This window comes from Kogia breviceps, chromosome 1, assembly GCF_026419965.1.
Source record: "Kogia breviceps isolate mKogBre1 chromosome 1, mKogBre1 haplotype 1, whole genome shotgun sequence".
NCBI lineage: Eukaryota > Metazoa > Chordata > Mammalia > Artiodactyla > Physeteridae > Kogia > Kogia breviceps.
The window spans coordinates 83,440,748-83,449,092 of NC_081310.1; the positions used below are offsets into that span (position 1 = coordinate 83,440,748).

Below are 8,345 nucleotides of genomic sequence, written 5' to 3' on the forward strand. Positions count from 1 at the left end.
GCACAATAATTAAATGTTAGAAAAGATAAATCGAAGTTGAGTTATACAGGTTACCAAGGAGGTACTGTAAGATGAGATGAACACTGCCATCTTCCGTTAATCAACGCATCATGATTATCTGACATCTTGGTAACCTATCTGGTTTCTGTATTTTGTAGCAGTAATTACACTGGTAACATGATTTTCGTGCACTCAATAGGTTTTACTCAACACTGCAACTCACACAGGACTATTAGTGATTCCCACAGTCTTTAAAAAGTCTTTGGCATTCATCTTTCATTCCATAATATGGGTGTACCAGATACATACCTTTCTAGGGAGGGCTGAATTGTATCTTAAATGCTGGCAAATATGGTAGTCTACCTTATACTCAGGTCCTATAAAATCAGCTAGTCTGTAAAAGCCTACATAACTGAAGAGCAAGATACAAAGAGACCCTTTATACAATCTTATTTAAAAGCAGCAAGAAGAATCCCTCAGTAACAACTGTCAGTCTACTTCTGAAGTATTTAATGGGCAGACATGTCTACCTATCTTCACCTCAAATAAGATTAGGAAAATATGTTTTCCACCAAAACTCTCCAGACAGATTTGGCTCTTGAAGTGTTGAATTCCTTTAATTTGTCTGGTTCTTTTATAGCTCTAAAGTAAACTCCAGGAATGAAGAATTCAGTATCTAACATTTTTAATTCCCTGCTAGCGCATACCCACACATAAATAAAGATAAAAAGAACATTTGGAACAGAAAAAATGTCTTAAACAAAAAATTTAAGAATACCACTCTCTTGCTCCTGAGAAATAAATAATAATAATCCTCAAAACAATCTGTATTCAAGTTACTTCCATTTTTGACTTTAAAAGGGATTAATTCCAGAAAACCTACAGGGCTGAATACTTAGTATGGCTATAAAACTAATTATTGTTAAACTTGTAATAAGAAGCGTTTATTTACCCAGTCTTCCGCATGGCCCATTTTGTCCCTCATAGGAACTGCTGTAGAACCTCACATATGATATTCACAATGGGTTCTTAAATAGTCTTAATAATCTGCCTAATATTCTCAAACATAAAATACTTTCCACTTATCTGGCAGCAAATCTCCTATCAAGAAGAACCCACATATATTCATTATGGGCTCTTTACTGAAACAACAACTAAAGTGAGTAGTTAAGTTTCCTATTTTTAAAGGGTACAATATTCAGTTCTTCTCCCAAGAAAAGTTCTTCTTCACTGACAGTTGTATGTTGTCTGAATTCCTTTTCTACTCAATTTCATTTAACTCTGCCAAATACTAGCAAAACATTAGTCCTTTCTCCTGTCCTCAGGAGTTACATGTAAAAATACATTTTTGTGGATATGGCTTATTATCGCAAACCAGATTGCCAAAGAATCTATCAAAGTCTTACCATACTGATATTAAGACAAAGACACCACCAGCTCTAGGTTTTGTAATTTAAATCAGAAATCTCCACTTCCAACAAAAAGACATATATGGAGAATAAAGACTGAAACATTATCTGGAATACATTTTATTTTACTATGATATAACAGGCATTATTATGCACTTTACATTCATTATCACAATTAATTCTCACTATATAACCTAAGTAATACATTTTACAGATGAGGTCAAAACGAGGTTTAGAGAGTTTAAGTAACTTGCCCTAGGTTACAGTTGGTTTGAATTCTGGCTGGGATATTTACTAAGTTTTTGCTCTGGAATTCTTCCCCAAGTCATTGCCTCTTCCATTATTAACTCCAACATTTCTGAATTCTCCGGAAGTTTCTATACGGAGACAGATTTGGATGATCTCAGGAGCAGAAGGATAGGACAGACCCAGTTTTTGGTCTCCGGACCCCTTTACATTCTTAAAATTATCAGGGATCCCAAAGAGCTTTTTTTTTTATGTGGACTTTACATTTTGATATTTACATTAGAAATTAAAACATAAAAAATGTAAATACTTATCAGTATATTCAAAAACAAACCCATTACATGTTAACCTAAATAACATTTTCAATTAAAAATTACTATTTTCCCCCCAAAGAGTGAAATAACATTGTTTTACATTTTTTCAAATCTTTCATGTCTAGGTTAATAGAAGAGTTTGATTCTCGTAACTGCTTCTGCATTCAGTCTGTGGTTCTATATTGTTTTGGTTAAGTATATAATGAAGATCTGGGGCTTCCCTGGTGGCGCAGTGGTTGAGAGTCCGCCTGCCGATGCGGGGGACAAGGGTTCGTGCCCCGGTCCGGGAGGATCCCACATGCCGCGGAGCCGCTGGACCCGGGAGCCATGGCCGCTGGGCCTGCGCGTCCGGAGCCTGTGCTCCGCAACGGGAGAGGCCACAACAGTGAGAGGCCCGCGTAACGCAAAAAAATAAATAAATAAATAAATAAATATAATGAAGATCTGCTGTCACACAGATAGAAAAATGTAAAAGTATTCTAAAAACCTTTTCAGATAGTTTGTATACTGATATAGTACTAAAACTAGACAAATGATAGTTTCTTAAAGGATAATTGCATCTTGGAACCTGAAACCCTATCAATGAATGTTATGTTAAAATCCACGAATGTACCTTAAATTCTGAAATGACTTCTTACTCATGGTGACTTTCAAACATCATGCAATGGTCATTTGGAAAATACAGATTTACTGAATTATGCCTATCTTCCAACTACTGACACATTTCATCATACAATATTAAAAAAAAAAATCATAGTCATTAAAACTAATGTTATAAGTCTTTCAAGTACCAGGAAGTTGTTAAGCTTGAGGTATCAACTTTTAAAAAATTCTAATTTTCACTCTCAAATTTTTATCACTGGGAGCAAATACTGTCAATTGTTTTCCTTGAAGTGACAAGCTCACACTTCTTTCAAGAAAACATCCACAAACACTCAAGTGTTAAAAACTGTAGTTTATCAGTCGTTCTTTCAAGTAAAAATGCTGTTCCAGGTAACAAGCAACACAACTAAATCTCTCAAGATCTACCTCAGCAGGCAGTGTAAAGTGCATCAGGCACACTTCCCATTAGAGCATAGATGCTTATAAATTAAAAAGACATGTACTAAAGGGCTGAAATTTAATAAAACTAATTATTTTTACTGCTTCATCAAAGATATTCTCAAGTAAGTATACAGTTTCCTGCAGTAGTTTTATCAAGTGTTGCTTTTGGATCATAAGTGCAAATGTCAGTGAAAAAGATAAACAGTGTTTCAGTATTATTTTGAAAACAGTTATGACCTCGAAGCTCTCCTGAATGGGCCTGAGGGGATTCCCAGGGGTCAGCAGACCACATTTTGGGAACTGCTTTTCTAGATTATACCACTGGTTCAAGGTGGGGGTGGAAACTAACAAAATTCTGTTCATCCCGAGTCTTCATTCTGTTAGTTCCTTTAGTTTGAGATACACCAGCATAGCTGGTACGTTATAACCATAATATACGAAAGGGGAAGGAAATCAAGTGCATAGATTTCCACTTAATTGTTCGAAGATTATAGTCTGAGCACCTTTATGCTGGATCAATAACTCTCAATATGGTGGTTACCTTAATCAGTCTCAGCTGAAGGACTGCAGATTAAAAATGTAGAGATGATACCCCTCTCCCCATCCCATCCAAAAAAGCTTGGGGATGAGGCCCCCTCAAACCGCACTTTTAGCAATCTGCAAGGTACTTTTTATGCACCCCGAAGTTAAGAACGATTGTGCTAAGTAGTTCAAAGACCAATTCCCAGTTCCAAAAGCAAGGGGTCTCAAAATTCAATGTCGTTCTCCAAGAAGCAGCCCCCAGGCCCCGCCGTTTCCCTTCATCTAGATGAGAAAATTCCTTTGAAAGTAAAATTGTACTTCTGTGGGGTTTTGAGCTGCGGTGGGAGGTCTCTAAAAGAGTGTAGAGGGCTGGGCCACAGTCTGCAACAGAACGACGGCTGTTCCGATAGGACACCTGTATCTCAATTTCCATCTCGAAAAAGAGATCTGGACTAAACGATTTACTCTTTCCAGCTCTACCTTTTTCTGAGCTGAAAATATCAGCTCAGACTGACAATGAGAGAAACGTCCAGTATTATTAACAATTTCAGGGAATCCCGCGTCTGACAGAAGAGGAAATTGGGAAAACTCGCAGAATGGAGAGAAAGCAGGTGGATCAACATCACTCCTTTTCAGAAGGTGCTAAGAATCTAGAGAAAATAGTCCCTGGGATAAACATGGCGCCCACCGCGGCAGGATATAACCATACGAAAATAAAGCTTTTTCCGCCACATCCCATTTTATAAATCACGGCGCCACCCCAAAATTTTAGAGCCGGGGGAGGAGACTTTGTAAACCGCGGTGCACTAAGGCTTCGGGTGTACTATACGACCGAGCGGGGATTACATAACACAAGGGAAAGACTAAGCAATCACTCATTTCCCTCCTCGCGCTCAAAAAGAGCGCCCCACTCGTTCCCCGGCGGGGGTGGCGCGGGGACGGCCGAGCACCATCCCCACCCCCGGGGGACGTCGGCCCACCGCCCCTCCCGCCCGCCTCCCCAGCGCGGCCTCGCCCTCCCCTCCCGCCGCACCCCGCCGTCTCGCCGCCGCCCGCGCCCCCGCCTCTTCCCCAGCGGGCCGACGCCCGCGCCCGCGCCCGCCCACTCCTCCGAGACGCCTCGCGCCGGGTGTGCGTGTGGACGTCGGGTGTGTGCGGGGCCGTGGACCGCGAGTGCGCGCGCGCGCGCGCCGCTGCGGGCGCCGGGGGCGGCCGGCAAGCAGACAAGGGCCTGCCCGGCCCGCCGCGCGGCTCCCGGGGTGCACGCACTCACACACGCGCTCGCGCGCCGCACCCCACGCCCGCCGCCGCCGCCTCAGGCCGCGCCGCCACTCGAGGAGGGCGGGGGCGCGCGCCACCGGGCCCCCGCCCCCACCCCTCGCGCTCCCGCCCCATCCCCCTCTCATTGTCTCGCCTCGGAACGCCTCGCCAAGCGAAAAGATAACGGAACCCCCGGGAGAAGGGGGGTGGGGAGAGAGAAAGCTCGCTCGCTCACTCACCTCCCGTGGTCGTCGCCGCCGGTAGTCTGACCCGAGGAAGGCGCCGTCGCCTTAAAGGGACCTTGCACCCGGCGCCGGGAGAAGGGGGTGGGAGCAAGGGAGGGGACGGGGGCTTGGGGGGAGACGGAGAAGAGGGAACCGTTGAAAGCTCGTCTCCCCGAGGGTGAAAGGAAACCTCCCTCGGGTTCGAGTGATTTGGGGTGGATTTTTTTCCCGAGGGGGGCGGGGGGGGCCCCGAGGGAGGGGGGCGGGGGGGGCCAAGGAATGCGGCTCCGTGTACGGGAGCTGGCGCGGGGGAGAGAGACGCCGACTCCCCCCACCGACCCTCTCGCCCCGCGGAGGGATACGGCTCGTCACTTCCGCCCTCCCCCTTTCGTGGTTTTTCAATTGGTTGGAGCGCGTGGCACGTCATGTGCTCATCCTAACCCCTGCCCGGGCTTCTTTTCTAGTCAAGTTTGTCTGGGCCTGCAAATAAATAAATAAATAAATAAATAATTTTTTTTAATGAAATGAAAAATAATTAGCCCAGGAGCAATATCTAAATTTTGGTGAGAAAGATGGGATTTCCAAAGAAAATACTTCCCTGGACTTTTCAAGGAAATTTTGGGAATCTCCACACTTTCCACTCAAGGCTTATACCTAATCAAAAGGGGAACCTCATGCCACAGGCCAGATGGTGAGGCCCAATGGGACCAACGACTGATATTGGAACAAAGGCATCAAAATGGCACTCGTTCTTCTTCAAGAGACATTGGGTCAGGTAGCTTTAAGTGAAGAACTTTTAAAAGCCATTTTTACCCTGAACCCTTCTGGATTCTGGAAGGAAGTCACACGTGATTGCTTATTAAGGTAGTTCATGTATGGAAACTATTTTGAGATGAATAGACTCAGCAGAGATCTTCAATTCAAAGAAACCGTAGACTCCACAATTGTGCTTTTTGCTCTAATCAAAGCTGAGACGGACTGGCCCAAAGAAATTGCTTTGTCCATTCAAGACTATCCTGTTATTTTTCCTCAAACAAAAACTAACCTCTTTTCCAAGTAACTAAGAAATTTTTTCCTTTATTACCTCCTGAAGTGATGATAACATTTTAGTATTTTCCTTGGGTATTTGAGGATACTGTTGCTCTTTAAGCAATACACAAATATTTGCTCCAAACCAAATGCTAAATCAAAGTACTTGGTGCAAGACTGGGGAGATGCAGAACCACATTTATTCCTTCTCTAGGTGCACACTCCAAACCACCAGACGATGACAATAGGCAGTGGAGGTAAGCATTCCAAATTGTGCACCCATGGGAATGCACGCACTACCACCCATTTTCATCATCCCATTTCATACATCTCAAAGACACGTGAAGGATTTCAACTAGTCATTCTTAGGAAGAACTTTATTACTTGAATTGGAAGAAACACTGAGCCTTCTGAAAATTCTTCTTAAATTGTTCCAGAACTGATCTGGAAAAGCCCATGCTGGGATTATGGAATCAATCATCAAAAGACATTCTGCATGAAGCTCTAATCCTATTTTATGCTTTCTTGCAATAATTCATTTCATTATAATGTCATTTGCCTCTGAAATATTCTTGGTGAAAAATATTTTGCCATGCTCTAAGTGCCAGCTTATGCTCTCTGCCAATGAGGTCTAGCCCAGCAGATTGTACCATCTACCACTGACCAATCACCATTAGCATACCATACTGAAAATGCATCATGCATGTATTTATTTATTCAACAAATATTTATTGCATACTTGGTATGTGCCAGGCACTGTTCTAGATGCTGGGAATGCAACGACAAAAAAAAATCCCTGAATTCATGAAACTTATACTCTAGTGAGGAGAGACATACAATATACACATAAATTGTTCCAATATCTATTACAGAATAACAAATGGTCCCAAAACTTGGTGGGTTAGCACAACAATTTTATTATTATCTCTCACAGTTGTGGGAGATGATTAGACTAAGCTAAACAGTTCTCACTTGGAGTCTCATGCAGCAGCTGAGGCTGAAGTCATCTCAAAAGCTTCCTCAAAAATCCAGAAGTTAGGAGCTTCCCTGGTGGCATAGTGGTTGAGAATCTGCCTGCCAGTGCAGGGGACAGGGGTTTGAGTCCTGGTCTGGGAAGATCCCACATGCCGCGGAGCAACTAAGCCCGTGAGCCACAACTACTGAGCCTGCGTGTCTGGAGCCTGTGCTCCACAACGGGCAAGGCCATGACAGTGAGAGGCCCGTGCACCTCAATGAAGAGTGGCCCCTGCTCTCCGCAACTGGAGAAAGCCCTTGCATAGAAACGAAGACCCAACACCGCCAAAAATAAATAAATAATTTTATTTAAAAAAAAAAAAAAAAGAGGAAGGAGAGGGAATTCCCTGGCAGTCCAGGGGATAAGATTCTGTGATTTCACAGCCAAGGACCCGGGTTTGATCCCTGGTCGGGGAACTAAGGTCCCACAAGCCATTCGGTGTGGCCAAATAAATAAATAAAGTTTTTTTTAAAAAGTCTATAAGTTGATGATGACTGTTGACTTGGACTGAAACTGGGGCTGTTGGTCAAAACAGTGAGCTGTTGGCCTCTCCATGTGGCCTAGGCTTCCTCATATCATAGTGACTGAGTTCCAAGATTTAGTGCCCCAAGCGGACCAGGCAGAAGTTGTCTGGCTTTTTGTGACATAGCCTCAGATGTCACATAGCATCACTTCCACCACAGTTACAAGCCCACTTTGATTCAAGAGGGATGGGAAACATCTCTCAAAGGGAGTAGTAGAAACATCACATTGTAAGAAAAGTATGTGGAATGTGAAATCTTGTTGTGGTCATCTTGGAGAATACAATCTGCCACACGAATAAATGAATATATAATATGTGATATGGTGATAGGTGCTATGGTGGGGAAAAGGGCAGGACAGGGAATTGGGAGTGTGGTACAGGGGTAGAGGGTAGTTGGAGAAGGCTTTGTCATTAAGGTGACATTTGAGCACAGACCTGAAGAAGGTGAAGCCAAGTTCAGGTTTTACTCTTAGTGAAAGTGAAGTCCCTGGAGGATTCTGAGCCAGGGAGTGACATGACCTGAGAAACATCTTTAAAGGAACACTCTGGCCGCTTGGAGAGAATAACTGGTAGGGGCAAGGTTCAAGCTATTGCAATTTTCAGGTGAGAGATGATGGTTGCCTGGACCACAGTGGGAGCCGTGGAGCTGCTGAGTGAGTTCTGCAGTATGTTGTTTATTTCTCCGTGACCTATTTTTCTGTAGTTTAGCTTGTGCCCTGGGAGACAGTTTTGACCCATAATGGCTAACAAAATGTGTGT

General features: G+C 43.6%; 1 protein-coding gene across 5 annotated transcripts in view; it reads right to left on the reverse strand.

Moving 5' to 3' along the window:
• Positions 1-5,380, reverse strand: part of POGZ (pogo transposable element derived with ZNF domain) — a 48,513-nt gene extending 43,133 nt beyond the window's left edge. The window contains exon 1 of one of the 5 annotated variants that reach the window (XM_059079748.2): positions 5,035-5,380. The gene's annotated coding sequence lies outside the window, so the exon portion shown is untranslated. The remainder of the gene's footprint in view (positions 1-5,034) is intronic. The other 4 variants (XM_059079757.2, XM_067036071.1, XM_059079739.2 and 1 more) reach the window with 4 other exon arrangements.
• Positions 5,381-8,345: the final 2,965 nt, after the last annotated feature.